Below are 14,949 nucleotides of genomic sequence, written 5' to 3' on the forward strand. Positions count from 1 at the left end.
ATAGAAGGACAAAGTAGTATGTGTGCTGTCGAAGTAGCTTCTAAACATTTGATTATAGGGTTAGAAAGAAAATAATATGACAAGAAAACGCAAGTACAGATTACACATGAGAGCAAGATTCTTCATCAGCTGCTCTGGGAGCCTGGCAGCACACTCTGCTGCTCCTCACGAGGCTCCATGGCTCTGGGACTTCTTCAGGCTTACAGTTCTCTTGCTAAAATCACTAAAATAAAACAGCCTAAAATAAAACAGCCTCGTACCTGTGCTCTGCCCAGGCTGGGCTTTGAGAGCTGGGTGTGAGCATGGGAGCAGAATATTTTTTTTGAGCTGTGCTCTCAGCTGAGATAAAAAACAGGGTGAGAATCCTTTCTTAATTTTTCCACTTAATTTGCACATTACTCATACATCTCTTGGTTTCTTGTGGTATTCTTGGGTCTTCTGTACATCTTTGCCTGTTTCTCAGAGTTTGGGGGGGACTTTGGTTGCCCACAGACCTGATGAGGTTTTACCCTCCCTCTCTGTGAGCACTGCACGAAGGCCAAGTGTCACACTATGACAGGTTTGCCATTCCCTGCTTTCTTTCCCCCTTGAAGCTACCTTCCTTCCTTTCCCACCACTTCTTTCTAGCATTTTTAGCTGCTGCAATGTTTCTGCTATAATTAGCTCTGAGCATGACTGTTGTTATCTTTCCAGAGTTTAATTTTTAAAAGACGGTCTAGAGGAAGTAATGCTCACTTGGCTGAAATCCCTTTATTGTTTTAGCCAAGTGGCCAGCTTGGTGATGGTTAATACACAGGCTTTTAAAAAAGCTTGTCCTCTTCAGGCCTCCAGTCTGGAAAAAGGACCTGATGTACCATGTGATGTACAACTTAAACATTAGACACACACTCCCCCCAGTGCATGTGCTGGTTTATTTTGATTTAGTCTGGGTTCGTATAATTTGCCTATCTAGGTCATAAGTGAAAATAAGCTCAGGGTATTATATGCAAAACAAATCTGATTTTTGACTTGTTCCCTCCTGAAGAAGAGTTCTGTGCGGGGTGTTGATTTTGCAGAGGTTGAGGCTTGAATATATGGAGGGAAGAATTTTTCCTTGCTTTGAAGTTTGTGCCAGTTAAAGCTGAGCTGGTGAGGTGGTGGAAGCTGTGGACTCTTTTCCTTTTAGCATATGAGTGAATTTTGTCTCCATATTTACTAGTGTGAAATTTAAAAAAATAATAAACTGAACAGGATACAGGAACAGTAACTTTGACTTCACCTTGCACCATCTTGCAAACAAATCAGCAGCTATCGTCCTGCCCTTCCCAGAACTGGGTGTGGTGGCTGAAATAAAACATCTCACAAAGAGAACACAGCCCTATTGTTTCAGGGCAGCAGAAAGATGACTTCTGAAGGCTGAAGTGAGGGCTTTGGTAGTTATTTTTACTGTGGGTGTCTTTTTCTGTGGATTTTGTTTTTTCAAGTAGGATATTTGTGCTGATCTTGACCCTTTGTCTCCATCATTATTATTTTATTGATTACCTAAAAAAATAAATTTTACTAGGGGCCCTCAGGGCCAGTCTCTGTAATTTGAAGCTCATTTCAAAGTATCTGCTCCAATTTAATTGATGAAGTTCAGCGAGTGGGAGCTTAGCTTAGAACTGTTCCTCTGCACCAAGGAGGGATTGCACGAAGGAGAACCTCCCTCAACAGTTGCCTCAACACCTGGCCTCAGAGAAAAGTCCATATCTTTTTTTCTTCCACCTCCTCATTGTTTTACACTCATGCTTATAGCTGCCTTGAATTTCGTTTTTAGTTTGCAAGCTGAAATTTTCCTTATCTATTTTATGAATGCAGTGCCATACAGGAGTCAGCCTTGTACCTTAAACCCAGTCTAGATTTACTGCATAACTAGGAAACAGGAACAAGAAGGCCTTCTGCATAACTGGTATAATTTCTCTTGCTGAATAAACCTGTTCTTATGATTATTTCTTTACTGGCAGCAGTCCCAGAAGGTTTCTGACTGGATGTTCATGAACACCTGTGTCCTGTTTTGTCACTTTTGCCCGCTGCATGGGGTCTGAAGTATCTCTGGTGTAAGTGTGGTGTGTATGTTCCTCCTGGAGAGATGTTGGATGCTGAACAAGGTAGCTGGACTTGGCCCAAAGATGACTAGTGGAAAGCTTGAGAATTGTATTATGCAGAAGAAAAGCCTAATGGACTGTAAGGGAGTCCCTGTGATCTTGGAGTGTGAGTGTCCCAAAGAACCCTGGATGGTGGTGCAGCATAACTGAAGATAAAGGGAAAACCATGGGTAATAAAAGTGTGATTTATGATGGTGTCTTCTTGTGCCAAGTAACTGTGTGTGGAGACTGTTGTTCTCAGGAACACAAGGAGTGGTCTTTGTGTTTATGATGTTATTTGCTCCAAACACTAACTGACACTGAGTGTATTAGAAAGGAAGTGATTTTAGAGTGGGTTTTCCACCTGGAAACACAAAGGCAGAAAGAAGCAGGAGCTTCTTCCTTTGCAAGCACCTGCTGCCATGGGGCATTGAGATGTCTGAGCACAGCCCCAAGTGACATTTCAGCAGGTCTCTTACTGATGAAGTAACACTTGACAGTGTGCAGCAACATTTTTCTTTCAGCTTTTGTTTTCATTTACACTCAGCATTGCTCAATTAGAAGTTTTCCCTTTAAGATCTGCTGCTATGCCTTTTATATCTGATCTTCCAAACATATTCTTGTATGGCTTTTCCATCTCCTCTATGTTTCTGTTGAAGAAAACCTCATAAAAATGGCTGATTAAAAATTATAATTAAAGTATCCTGCTTTACTACAGACCTGATGATAAAAATTTTAGAACATGAACATCTTTTAAAAGCAATCATTTTGCTTGCTGTGGTGGACTAATGTTTGATCCTTCAGTCACATTTGGAAATATAAAATTACAAATTTTAAAGACTTCCTCTCCATTTCAGACTGAAGGCTTAGACTGCATAAAATTCAAGTAGGATAGAGCAACATGTGCTAGTCAAATGAGCAAAATATTTGACATCCTTCAGCTCTGGTAACAAAAGGACCATAGTCTGTGGAATCCCTGATGCCAGCTGTGTTGAAAGTTGCTGACTTGGCCTGTGGCTGTTCCCTGCTCATACAGAATTACACTTTCACAGACACAATCCAAGCTGTGTGCAGTTTTCTTTTTTTTTCCTGAAGAAAAAACAAACATATGCTTGAATATAAGCAGAGAAGTATGTCAAAGATGCAAAATAAAAGGCAGGCAACAAAGCATGTTTATTTACAAGTATCTTTGTAATTTTGGTTTCTTACTAGGGTTTGCCACGCCTTCATTTCTTTATTCCTTTTTCTTTTCATTCATCTTCAGAAATACTGCAGCTTTGCCTAATTCCTTGAAGAGGAATGTAATAAAATGATAGTATTTCGAAGGAATGCAGCACCACATCTGACTGGGCAGCCTTCCTCATGTCTGCTCTTTGACTTTTTGGGCTCAGCTACATGCAAATAATCCTCCTCCTTTAAAGGGTTTTTCCTGTGTGTTGCATATAATACAGATTGAAAAAAAAAAGAAAAGAGCAGCTTCTGCTCTGTGCTTTCTCCTGTTTAATGGGGAGAGGTGAGTGATGGAGAAGCATTTCATTTTTTTCTAACCATGGTTAAAAAAAAACAGAACAATCTTTTACAAGTCTAGGATGCAAGCAGGGCTGCTCTTTGTGAAGAACAGTAGGTTGTGCCATGGAGGGAGAGTTTAAACAGGGCTGAGAGCCATGCATGGATTTGATGGCATCTATAGTGTCCACTTGCAAAAAGAAGAAACTGTGATGTTGTTTAGCAAAGTTAAGTATTTCCCCAAATGTTTTCTGTTCTACAGAATCATGGTCTTTAAGTGTAGGACTGTGATAAAACAGAAATAATCTGAATTTGTGGAAAACATGCACATATTTTATGTGATTAATTTTGGTAAACCTGACCTGTGAAAGTAAATACCTGTTTTACAGTGTTGTTTACACAAGAAAGCAGTCAGGAGCACATGTTTCTTTGAAAGATGACTCTTTTGGCTAGAGCACAATTTTATTGGGGGCTCTTGGGATCAGTTTGCTCTGCAAAATGCATCGTACTCTTGTAGTTATTCTCCCTATCTGAAGGAGGATGCTGGTAGGGTTGAGTGTCAAAGAGCTGTTGGCTGAATAATTCCCTGGGACATCTTCCTTACTGCAGGAGAAGCTCCCTTCTAAAGTCAAAATCATTTTCCCTACAATAAAACTGTTAGGAAAATCACAGTGCTGTGATTTTCACTGTGCTAATGCAGCTGGGAAACCCTTCACTTTAGAGGCAAGCTGAGAATTTCTATTGCTAATCTGCTATATTAAGGCAAATTAGAGCTAACTGATGTGCTTCTAAATGTGGCCTGTGTGAAATGAAGTTCCTTGCAGCATGATGTTTTGGTGTTTTTTTTTTTTAATAGCACAATTTATTATTCCATAAGTAGGTAATTCCTCTTTGCTGATAACCACACGTCTGGTGTTCCCTTCTGCTGTTGCAGTTCCCTTGGAGCAGCACTGTGCCTTTCCAAGTGCCAGTGATTGAGTTGGAGCCCCTTGAGGGGCTGTATTTAGACTGGCTGCTAACAGATCAGCTCCTTCATGTAATTACTGAGCTCTGACAGAGCAGCTCGGTGCACATTATTGCTTTTCATTTGCTCTCTGAGTTGCAGGACAGCCCTTCCTGCTTGGTGAGGAGTTTGGTGCCTTTAAAAAATGAAGAAATCATTTTGTAGCTCCCAGCAGACCTCTCAATAAACATCAGCAAGTTCTGCTTATCCGTGACATAGTATGAAAATATTTGTCGGTCTGATTGTGTGTTGTGACTTCACTGGCTTGAAAGGGCTCTTTTGGAAGTGCCTCTCCTGCTGGGATGCTTTGTCTTTGGAGTGACAACTCCCACCTGTGTCAGCCATGGACTTCACCACTGTGAAGGATGCTCAGTGAAGCCATACTTGTCTTTGCAGCCTCTCTGTTCCCTTGACTGCAGGGAATACTGCAAGGTGTTGGAGACAGGATTGTTTTCCTGAGGCTCTTGTGTTGATTTTAGTTGTGTTTCAGCATTGTGGAGCAGGATGAATGAGTGGTGCAGACACAGGGAGAAAGGCTTTGTGGTTTTTATTAGCAACAACTGTGCAAGCAAACTTAATTTGGCATTCTGAAGCCCGCTGGTGGTGTTCCAACTTTACCCCTCAGCTGTTGCTCACTGCATTGCAGAGGCCTCTGTAATCTAGCAATTTCTCATTGTCTCTAGCCCCTGCCATTTATAAGTGGGGACTCAGGTTGCAGAGCAGATTAAGTGAGCATTCCCTTTTATTTTTAATTTTAATACAAGCGTTTCCTCAAGTCATAGGAAAAATACACCTGGCACTCACTAGCTGGGGGATGTGTGCTTATTGGATGAGATGGAAAATACCTGTATGGTCTTGTCCCCTGTGATTTTATAGGAAAGAAGCAATAATGTGCACTTATAATTATGACACTTCCTATATTTCATCTTTTCTTCCACTCCCAAAACAACCAGTCTGGTTTATTATTTCTCTTCTTCCTCCTCTCTCATTTCCTTCTTCTGGAGTTCATGGTATTTCTCATCCTGTCTCTTTTGTCTGTGTGCTTCCCTTCCTTACTGCTGCCCCACATGCAGCAGTAGTGCCATCTTGCTCATTTTTAGATTAAAACTCTTATCCTTTTGAGAGAGATGTTTCTTAGGAGATCTTTTATCTGCTTTCTTTTTCAGGTTGTTGCAGAATTAGAAAGGTTTGCAGGAGCTGCCCCAAAGAGCCCAAGCCTTCCCTTCTCTGCATGCCAAGGGGACAATCTCTACTGTCCCCTCACTCAAATTCCATTATTGTACTTTTATTTGGGAGACTAAATCCCACAGGATTTGTGGCCATCACTCACCCTACCCCAGGTCCTTTAAAGCAGTCCTTTCACATAAAACCATTTTGCACAGATTATTCTAGGCAGTTATTGACATGCCAGTGGTGAGTTTGCATGTGAAACCATGCTCTGGGGGTCCAGAGTGCCTTTTGCCTTGCACAAAAATGGTATCCCAGAGCTATTCTGTGCTGGTAGGGAGGGCTTCTCTCTTGGGAGCTACATTTTTGTCTGCCTATTGCTTGCACTGGTTGCAGTCCAGCAGGCTGTCAAATGTCTGACTTACCCCCCTCTTAGAAAAACTTGAGCAGCTTTGGCATTACCCTCAGCTGAGGTTCTGCAGCCGACTGGTGACTCACAGTCCCACTCACAAGAAAGCAAGGAGTGGCTGGGTCAACTCTGCCCCAGTAAACAAGTCAGCTGTTGCTTATGCTTAAAGGTATTCCAGATTTCTGCAGTAAAACTGGCATCTCATAAATGCTGCTTCATGTCCTCTCCAGACAAACATTTGAGAACAAGGAAAGAGATGAAGGTCGGTGGATTTTTTTTCCTGCCTGGTAGCCCCTTCTTGAAGTTCTAAAAAAGCCCAGGATTACCAGCACATATGAGGGAAAATTCACAAAGTACCATTCAGCAACACACCTGGAATCTGGTGGGAAGATATGGTAGCCCAAGAAAGCAAATAACATCTTGTAGCTTTTTTTTTCCTCTCATGGACACTAAAATACAAGGGCCATGAGGAAGAATTGTGCAAAACAATTGAAAACATCTGTCTTTCTCTTCTGCAAAAGGAAAAACAGTTGCTTCACTAGGCTGCCTGTTCAGACTTTCACACAGCCAACGTGGAAATCCATGATTTATCAAAAGGGGCAGTTTTGATTCCCACGATGACATAGGACTGAAAGGCTCATTTGAGGTTTTTTGAGGGAAAACACATTCTTATGCACGTGGATTGCAGTGGGCTTTCAGGGTTATTTCAGAGAGCAAATTACAAGATTCTCCTGTGGTTCTGAACTCTTGTTTTGCTTACTGATGTGCCCAAGTTTAGGGATTAAGAGTAGGTTTCTGGCAGCTGTCTGCCAACAGCAAAAGTAGGACCTTGTGTGCAGTCACAGCCATTAAGCATGTCTGGTCTGTGGTGGGGGAAAAGGGAGATTCCAGGAGGAGAAAAGAAGAGACCAGCAAATTTCTTCTGCTGTTATCAAGCAGGACCTCAGCAGTCTGGCCTCTTAAGATTATAAATTCCTGCTGGGAGGATCGCTGCAGGTAGAGGGTGGCTCTGCACTGTGCTCTCCCACAAGTCCCCAGACAGAACAGTTGGTTCTGTTTGTTTTGTGCTGGATTGGTTTCATAATATTCCTAAAGCAGTACCACCTCCTACTGAAAGCAGTGTGACCTCTCACTGCCAGCACTGTCCCAGAGAAAGGTGGGGGGTTTATTTCTTTGTTTGCTTGTTTGTTTGTTTGTTTGTTTTTTAAAGCGGTCATTTTGGTCGGCTGACCTTCTTGGTAAAGACTACCTTGAGTTAAAGATTAATATCTGCATCCTTCTCATATTCATTGCAGGTGCCAACATGATAAATCTCAGACTTCAAAATTATCAATAGAGCTACAATGAATAAATTTTATAGCACCAGGGGGTGAGTGACAATGAGGGAAATGGGTACCTTTGAGTCTCTTGTACTTTGCAGAGTAGCCAAAGCTGCAATTACTGTCAGTTAGCTGTGTGTTCAGTTACTTACCAAGATAAGATAGTTCACTAACGGAGTAATAGCAGTATTTTGTTATTTTAACTTGGCAGCATCTTACAATAAAACAGAAAATTTATTAGCATACTAATGAATGATGTACTCTTTCTGTGGTGCACCAGCAAGTAAACTGTGTGAGGAGACACTTGTTCTTTTGTCTTTTTAGCATAGTTTGGCTGGAAATCCTCCTCTAAAACAAGAGGTGCAGGGGAGGCTGAGATCTGATGTGCTTTTCTTTGCACTGCTGCTGACAAGAAAATCATTTATCTCACCTCCCAGCAGAGCTGGTGGCAAACACTGGGAGCAGTGCTGTGGTAACGGTGGCCAGCAGTGAGATGAATGTTCTGCAGGTGCAAACAGCATTTCCTCCTTGTGCTGAACACAGGGTTAGAGAAATGCACTTGTCTGATATGCAGCCCAGCTTTTTTTCTTTTCCTGGAGAAATGCCATCTGCATTCCCAGCTTTGCTCACACTGGGTAAAGGACTGCAAAGCCCTGTGTGAGGACCCAAGAGAGTACGCAAAGACTAACCCAAGTGCATATTTCTTCTGGTTTTGCCCCATTTAATCTGTTGTAGATACCTCATCTTATTTTAGCTTCCCATCCTCAGTCTCCCTGACTTCCCCTTTTTTCTTTCCCTTTCATCTTTAAAAAATGTGGTTTGATTAGGAAGCTGTAATCTTTTTATAGTTCATTTCATTTAAAAGCACGTTAACCTGCAGAATGAGCCACTGGCTGTCTCTTGTTCAGTTTCCAATGAATTTCCTGTTTGTCTGGATGCTGAGTTATTCACTCACCAGTTAAGGGAGGCAATTAGGCTGCTGAAAGCTCCTTGTGGCTGAGATCTGCCAGGCTGGCACTTGCTGCTGTGGCTCAGCCACAAAGGCTTTACCCCTTACTGGCAATGGCATCACTTGTGCATTTCTTTTTCATCTTTTGGTTCAGATTTCCCATCTTCTGAATTTAGCTTCTTGTCTCTTTTTTTTTTTTCTTCTTGTTTTTGTCTTTTTTCTTTTCTTTTCTTTCTTTTTTTTTTTTTTTTTTGTCTGGCTCAAATTGCAGCTCAAAAGCAGTCTTTAGTATGTCTTTCCTGAACATTTATGTAGAAAATTGCCTGTGTCCCAAAGGAGGGAGAGCAGTGGGAGAAGAGAGAACAATCTACAAATTCTTCCTTATCAAAACGCTTTGACAGAATTTGAAACTTCACTTTTTTTTTTTTTTTTTTTTGGAGGGCACTTTAAAATACAGTAAGAACTCCAACAAACTTAATTTGTTCATCAAGATTGTTGTGTAAGAGGTGAGAAATACTTGTCACTGTGTATAGCTTGTATTTTGGGGGGATTTTTTGCCTTATCCTTGCAGGATTTGTGTGGAGGTAGAACAGACAATTGCAGGCAGTCATGGACTGCCTCTCTTGTTCTGCTACCACCTGTAGCTGCTGATAGGACAAGGGAGAACGGTTTCAGGCTGAAGGAGGGTAGATTTAAATGGTGTATTAGGAAGAAATCCTTCCCTGTGAGGGTGGGGAGGCCCTGGACTGCTTGCCTAGAAGAGCTGTGGCTGCCCCTGGATCCCTGGAAGTGTCCAGGGCCAGGTTGGATGGGGCTTGGAGTCCCCTGATCCTAGAAGAAGGTGTCCCTGCCCACGGCAGGGGGGTGGAATGAGATGGGCTTTGAGGTCCCTTCCCAGCTGAGGACATGAGACCCCCCTCTATTAGACTTGCATATCCCTCTGTGAAAGGACCTGACTTTATTTCCCTATCCTCCTCTCTCCTTCTCTTCTTTATCACTGAGTTCTGCAAACACAGGTAAGATGTTTGCAGAACATTTTGCAGGGGGAAGGGGACTTCTTCCAGAGGATGTGCATTGCTGGGGAAGAAGGGGACACCTGAGTCAGGGGAGGAGCCTGAGATTTGACAAAGTTGAGATAAAACAGCCTTGGGAGCCTTGGTGAAGGCTGTATGTGTTCAGACCTCCACAGCCAAGGTGGATGTTATTGTTGAGGGGAGGGTGGACCTCAGCCCTGCGCTGAGAAATTGCAGAGCGCCTCCTGGGAAGTTTTGAATTTTGCAGAGGCTTGGATATGGTAATGAGCTGCATTTTAGAGAATTCCTGCTGCAAAAAAGGGTGACTCCATATTTGTGACTTCTTTATGTTTTGTTTTGTTTTTGGGGTTTTTTTGTCTTATCAAGAGTTATTGAGTTATTAGAGACATTTGGTTTTGATGTCTTGGATTCAAGAAGACAATATATCATTTTATTAGCACATTTCTGGAAGGGTATGGGGTTCCCCCCACACCCCCATCCTTGCTCTTCATGGCCCATAAAGCCTTGTTCTATCAGTCACAGCAGTGCTAGTGCTGCCTGCAGTTACTGATGATTTTCACTCTGTTTTAAATTTTGCTAAAGCAAAACAGAGACATGGAATTGCAATTGGCATTTAAACGTAGTTCTGCTCCCAAATAAAGACTATCTCTGGAGACAAATTTATAGTGATCTCCCATGTAGTCTGTGTTCTTTTCCGTGCCTATCTTAATTCCTAGTTAATGTACAGAGAGAGACACATGGTATTGGAGATGCTTAAAACATGGAGTTTTTCAATTAGATGGCTTTTTCAGATTGGATGCAATTTGGGAGGATGGGAGGCAGGGAGTTGGTGGGAGACTTTAAATAAATAACTTATTAATTTTTTAAATAATAATAATAATAATCTGTGCTATGTTTTGGGGTTTTTTGTTTGGTTGGTTTTTTCCCAAAGAGAATCTTTGAGTGCAGACTGTGCAAATACTTTGAGAATGATCGAAGCTATTAATGCATCATTGATTTCCTGCATTGACTTGTCCATTAGATATTTAATCTCTTCTTTTTAACAAGTGTGTATTTTTCTGTTTCAAAAGCAGCCTCCCACTGTCCCTTGCTTGGTGGGAAGCATCTCCTGCTGGCTTTCTGTCACTGTGCCAGCCTTGAGACTTGGCTTGAACACTTTGGACTTATCTTGCCTTTCCGCTGGAGCTGGAGGAGTTGGGGAGCAGATTCACTCATGGCATGGCCACCCAAGGCAGTTTAATCTGTCCTGCCTGAACAGTTCATGCTGTGATTCTGTGGTTTTGTTGGCAGGAGCAATCTGAAACCAATCTCAGCAGTGCCCTGGATACTCCCCTGCCCTGTGTGCTTTCTTCTGTCCGTCATTTTTCTTAGGCCAGTTGTAAGAATGTTTTGTTAGATGGTCACTGGTGATGAGGGTTTTTTATAGTAGCAGCTGCTGTAAAGAATTGCTGAACTGCATCTGTTTCACAGAGTTCTGTGAAACTCTATTTCTAGGAATACATTCTGCTTAACCCCAAAAATCCCATAAAAATGAGGAATGATCAGCTGTTCTAGGAACTGTAGTACCAGCTACAAAGGAACTGTATTTTTGCTGTTCTGTAGCAACTTGTTGAGCTGCATGCCTGAGAAACAAAGTGATTTGACTCATGCTTATATTTAGTATCATTACCTACTGCATTAGGTTCCGTTTTCTTCTGAGCACTAATGGTTTTGCTCAGGAAGGTTAACAGGGAAAACGCCCAGCAGAAAGCATTTTTGTGCTTATCAGAGGGCAAATGCCTGGAAAACATCAGGTCACTGTGCTGGGTGTCAACTTGGTGGTGGTTGCTTTTTTTTTTTCCTTCTTTTTTGTAGAGTCTGTAGAAGGAGCAGTATCTAAGGGTGGGGAGAGGATGTCCTTCCTTTTTGGTAAAGCCTGTAAAATTAGAGGACTTGGTGCATCCTTAGTACAAATGTGATCTGAATTTGCAGCACCCTGTTTGTTGTGGTCCAAAATCATGTATCATATTTATGAGATTCCAATTTTAAAATATACCTTGTGACTCTGTCTACCCAAGGTGATGATTTTTTTCTGGTTTTGAGTATATTTGTAACTGAAACAAAAATTCTAATTGCTGTTTTTATATGTAATATTAAAAATAGGTTTGGTCTTCTATTTCTGTTTGGAACAAGCTTTTACTGCAACTTTCTGTAACTACATGGGAAGCAGAGGGGAGATGCACAGGTTTAAAGTGCAGCTGGTGAAGCTTTAGTCTAAAGTTTAAATCTTTGAAGCCTGTTTGAAAACCTTTCCTGCCAAGAAAGCCTGGGCTCAGCTCAGGAAATTGCATGATTCCTGGTGCTTCTGGAACCAGGTGAGGAGCTGTAATTGACTTTTCACCAGTGAAGTGCAGAACATTCTGTTCAGTTGGTGTGTAACAGGTGAGTGCCCCAAGCAGTGGTCAAGGGGGGGGGAAGAGTTTAAGCATGGCTTTGCTGGCCTGAAGCCTTTAGGCTGCTCTCCATTCTCCTATTGCCATCTCTTATGTCAGTGTTGGTCTGTCCCAGAAAAGCTCTTCAAGGGCTTAACTGACCAAATTCATCTTTCTGTGTGACCTTAAATGGATCACAAATTCAAGATTGTTTTAGTTCTCCTTATGGGGGTGTGAGAAGCTGCAGAGCTGCCATCACATTTCCCTTTCTGAAGCATGAAGGGCTTTGGTTCCTCAGAGAGTTTTCTCTCCTTTACTCCCAAGTGGTCTCATTCCAGGACTTTTTATTTTTACTACATGGAACCCCCTCCACAACCAGGCTGAGGAGCCTCTGCTGCCTAAAGGAGCTGATCTTTACATAGGTGCAAATCTGAAGTGTCCTGCAGTATCTCCTGAGATTCCCTGTGATAATCACATCACCCTGCCAAGGAGCCCTGTTAATATTTATGTGGCAATTGTTTTGGTTCTTGGCAGAGATAAGGGCGTTAATGTGAAGCCTACTTTGGCTGATTAAAGAAATGATTTATGTTTTGTATTGTAGCAGTGATTTCATTACACTTGAAGAATTAAATTCTGAGTGTCTTTTGGTAGATGTGTACATAAAAATCTGTATTGAGGCAGTTAGCTGGCATGTTGGACTACACCAACCTCTCCCTCATAAGAAGGATGAGGACCTGTTGGTGCAAGTCCAGAGGAGGGCCATGGGAATTATCTGGAGAAGAAAAGGCTGGCAGAGTTGGGGTTGTACAGCCTGGAGTAGAAAAGGTTCCAGGATGATTTTACAGCACTTTCTGATACCTAAAGGGGCTTCAAGAGAGCTGTGAGGGAATTTTTTCAAAGGCAGGACAAGGGGAATGGCTGACAGAGGGCAGGGTTAGACGGGATATTGGGAAGAAATTCTTCCCTGTGAAGGTGGGGAGGCCCTGGCACCGAGTGCCCAGAGAAGAAGTGGCTGCCCCATCCCTGGAAGTGTTCAATGCCAGTGTTCAGGAGCAACCTGACCTAGTGGAAGGTGTCTCTGCCCATGGCAGAGGGTTGGGATGAGATGATCTTTAAGGTCTCTTCCAACCCACACCCGGTCAAGTGAAGGGAACAAAGGTGGAGGGATGTTTGCTTAGTCCAACTCTTATGTGCTAGCAAGTTTTACCTGCTGAAATGGAAATGAAGGTTTGAAACTGTGTGCAGTTCTTCCATTATGAAGTGCTGCTTTTCAGGCTTGGATGGTGGAATGAGGAGAAGGAGCCCTTCAGCAAAAGGCCCCTGGTGTTTTCAGTCTGCTTTCACACTGCTTGCCCTGTGCTCCCTTGCCTCTCTGCAGCTGTGCCTCTCTTATGTGTAGGGTTGTTGTGAAACTTCTCCACTGTACCTGTAAAGATTCATGTGAATTCTCTGGTTTTGAGAGAAGCACTGTTTCTTTTTTGACTCCAACCCCTTGATCTCGCAGTTAACATTAAGGGATAGCAGCAATTTACTTGTACTTTCATAAAAATTTAATTTCTTGAAAGACAAGGTGAAAGGAGGAGGGGAGAAGAATCTGTTGTTGCCTCATTAAGAGAGTAAGAAAAAATGGGGGTCTTTGCAAGATAGTAATAAAAAGGGTCTCTCAATGTTTTAGTTTAGATGTTAAAAAGGCCTTTTATGAGATAAGTGGTCTTTGAGAGAAGGACAAATAAAAAGCACCTCTGAAAACACACAGGATGGCAGCTCTTTCAGACAGGCACTTCTCATCATCTTGAGGCTGAGGCTTGCCCAGCTCCTGGCTTTCTCCTTTTGTACCAGCCAGTGTGGCTTGGCCTCAGAAACCACACGGAGGTCGGACACCTTTTCATTGTGTTTTCAGTGAAGACACTGCCTGCTGAAGGCTCCAGACCAAGAACTGCTGTAATTCTGGTGTGCTTTCAGAGACAGGAAGAGTCTCTAGTGCTGCAAAGCCTTTCCCACCCCAGATGGCTGGGGAAAGTCCACCTTTGGACTGGCATTTTCCCAGCACTGGATTACTGTGAGCAGAAGGGCTGCTGTGTCTGTGTCCCAGCCAAGCTGAGAATGGTCACTGTTTGGCTGACCCTTGGGGATGGACCAAGGCTCTGCTGTCCATCCTCCCTCTTTCTCTCCTTCCAAGGATGCTTGGATGTGGCAGGCTGCCCTGATGGCAGCAGACCTGCAGCTTTGGAGAGCTGCTAAGCAAATGGGCAGAGTGTGTGTGTCTCTCTCCCTTCACACACCAGGGAGAGCACTGTCCAGAGCCACCCAGCATGTCACAGTCTGTGAGTGCACACAACTGGCTGCTGCTGCTGTCTCTCTCATGGGCTCAGCTTGCTCTTGCTCATCATGCCTGCCAAGTGCACAGACCTGCTGGGGAGCCAGTGGAATTGTCAAAGAAATCAGCATCTTCCTTTGGAGCATCTCGGGTCAGTAGAAGTTGACCTGTCTGCTCTCTTCTCCGTCAAGAGAGCTTTTTTTGCCAGCAGTGGAGCAAATGTTAGAGCCCTCTGGACCTGTGCAAAAGGATTTGGTGCATGCTGGTGGTGTGCTCTGTTTGCTCAGATGTGGAGATGCTGTGAGGGAAATGGCACAAAATGGTAGGGAAGAGCCATTGGAGGCTGAAGGAGCCTGAGGCTTTGTGTGGTGAGGTGGGGATCTCCCAGAACACAAGCAGGCTGTGCTTGAAACGCTGCTGGGGAGGATGTGTTTGACTCCTGCCAAATCCCGGCACACACACTCATTTCTGCCAGACTGGCCTTGTTCCTGGAGAGCTGGGGTGGGGGCTGGCTTGTGGGGCAGGCTGGAGACCAAAGCCTGTACACAAGCTCAGCATCCTCCTCTGCTCCTCCATTGCTCCTGCACCACAAGGTAGCTGGTGGTACCTCTTCTGGGAGTTTGTTTCTACATCTGCCTCCCCATTCTTTGCCTTCTATCCTTGCAGTGACTGGAACTCTTTTCATGAACACTTTTTGACCAGGCACTTGGAAAGCTTGTGGGACGCTTCGTC

The 14,949-nt window shown here is 43.2% G+C and overlaps 1 protein-coding gene across 6 annotated transcripts in view; it reads left to right on the forward strand.

The window, feature by feature from the left end:
- RASAL2 (RAS protein activator like 2) overlaps positions 1-14,949 on the forward strand; it is a 163,515-nt gene that overhangs the window by 22,083 nt on the left and 126,483 nt on the right. The window lies entirely within an intron of this gene.

Source organism: Fringilla coelebs (assembly GCF_963513975.1).
Source record: "Fringilla coelebs genome assembly, chromosome: 9".
NCBI classification, from domain to species: domain Eukaryota; kingdom Metazoa; phylum Chordata; class Aves; order Passeriformes; family Fringillidae; genus Fringilla; species Fringilla coelebs.